Raw genomic sequence first — 2419 nt, forward strand, 5'->3', positions numbered from 1 at the left:
AAAACAGTCGTAGGAAGCCTAAATATAACATTAACTATCACACTATCAGATTGGAAAGGAGGCTATTTGTTGCAACATTGTATGGAAAAACAAAGAAAAAAACTTGCTTTACATCTTTGAACTGAAAAATGTTTTGTCTTGTGTTTTCTTTCCTCGGTAGTCTCAAACTCTAAAAACTATCGTTTAAATTTCAAAGAAGTTGAATAGTTTTTCTAGGGTAACATGCTTTTTGTTTTCATTTTCAAAAAGATTATTTATGAAATTAAAAAAAAGGCAGAGCCTTACATAAATCTGCGGAAGCTTCGAGGAAATAAAAAGGTTTTATTGCTGGCAGGAGTCAGAGAATCTATAAATTTTGGCCTCAACCAGAACAGAAAGACCTCTAGATTTCCATGCCGAGTTCAGTGAACGGTCTAAGCCTCCAGAAAAACAGAAAAACTAGCTCCGAAGAAATCCCTTCAGTGAGATTCAAGACAGAGAACCCACTCTCGCGCTGTCACTCTCTGTACTTTGTTCTCGCGTGCACATGTTGTCTTGTTCTCGCGCATGCGTACACAGCCATGCCTCCTTCGTTGCCGTTTGACTGAGAGGGGCATGGAGGAGGGAAAGAACTGAAGGACCGGTAAGTGAACCTAATTTGGCCCTTAAGCATTTTGCGGTGTTTGCATGACGCTGAGGTTCAGTGTTAACAGTAATGTCAGCATCCGGAAGTCCGGATTCTTTTTGTTGCTGAGGTTAGGTGTTGATAGTAATCTCCCAGAGTTCGGGAGTTCGGTCTCTTTTTGTCAGCTACTCTGTTAGGCCCCTCTTTCTTCCCTCAGCCTGCCACACCAGGTTCAGTGCTTTGAGGAAAGGTCAGCGTACAGTAGCTACCCACCATCATTACCAGCACCAACTCACATTGTCCTCATGAGTCCTGGGTATGGCCTTTGCGTTGCGGCCTAGTGTGAATTTAGAAGCCTGTTTTTGAAGGCCACGGTTTTACCTAACTCTCCTGCTAGTTTATAAGGCACAGTTCCTTCTTAGGTTTGTTGATTATTTGGCCCAGAGAGGACGGCATTAGCTGGGCTTATGGGAAGAGCAGTGCTGTTGGGCCTATTTTTATAGCAGTAATAGTGGGCCTAAGGGAATAACAGTGTTGTTCAGGTCTAAGATAATAGCAGCCTGGAAGAACAGCGCAGCAGATTTTAGGCAATATCTGTGCAGTTTGGCTTTAGGGAATAACAGTGTTGTTCAGGTCTAAGATAATAGCAGCCTGGAAGAACAGCGCAGCAGATTTTAGGCAATATCTGTGCAGTTTGGCTTTAGGGAATACCTGTATTATTTAACCTTAGGGAATACTGTCTGGAAACCAGCTTAGCTGAGTTTTAGTAAATAACAATGCTATTTGGCCTTAGGAAATCGTGTCTGGAATAGAGGTGCAGCAGGTTTTAGGGAACAGTGCCTGGAATAGCAGTACAGCAGGATTTAGGGAATCCTAAACTTGGAGTAGCAACACAGATGGGTATTAGACAATAGAGATGCTATTGGGATTTAGGGAATAGTGCCTAGAATAGTGGTGCAGCAGATTTTATGGAATAGTGCCTTGAAATATGACACAGCTGTGTTTTAGAGATTAGCAATGTTGTTGGGCCTTAGAAGTGCCAGGAATATCAGGGCAGCAGGTTTTATGATATATTGCCTGGAAGAGCTACTCAGCTGGCTTTTAGGAAATAAACGTGATGTTGGGTCTTAGGGGATAATGCCTGGAATAGTGGCTCAGATGAATTTAAGGCAATCGTGGTGCTATTGGGCCTTAGGGAACTAGTGCCTGGAATTGCACCTCACTAAGTTTTAGGAAGTACTTCCTGGATTACTGGCACAGGTGGGTTTTAGGCAATAATGGTGCTGTTGGGCCTTAGGGAATAGTGCCTGGAAGCGGTTCTGCTGGGCTTTAGGAGAAAGTGCCTGGAATACTGGCTCTGCTGGGTTTTAGGCAATAAAGGTATTATTGGCCCTAAGGAAATAGTGCCTGGAATACAAGCTCTGCTGGGTTCTAGGGAAAAGGGACACTGTTGGGCCTTAGGGAGTAATTCTTGGAATAGAGACTCACCTATGTTTTTGGGAAGGTAATGCCCTTAGACTTTAGGGAATAAAGGCTTATGTGGGTTTTAGAGAAATAGATGTACTTTTCGGTGTTAGGTAATAGTGCCTGCAATAGTGGCTAACGTTGATTTTAGGGAATAGTGCCACTGTTGGGCTCTAGGGAAGAAAGTTTTAAGGAATAGCAGTACTGTTGGGGCTAGGGAATAGTATCTGGGATAGTGCCTCATCTGTGTTTTAGAGAATAGCGGGGCTGTTGGGCCTTAGTAAATAGCATCCTTGAATAGCTGTGCACCTGCATTTTAGGTAATAGTGCCTGGAATACAGACTCAGCTTG

This window comes from Microtus pennsylvanicus, chromosome Y, assembly GCF_037038515.1.
Source record: "Microtus pennsylvanicus isolate mMicPen1 chromosome Y, mMicPen1.hap1, whole genome shotgun sequence".
NCBI classification, from domain to species: Eukaryota; Metazoa; Chordata; class Mammalia; order Rodentia; family Cricetidae; genus Microtus; species Microtus pennsylvanicus.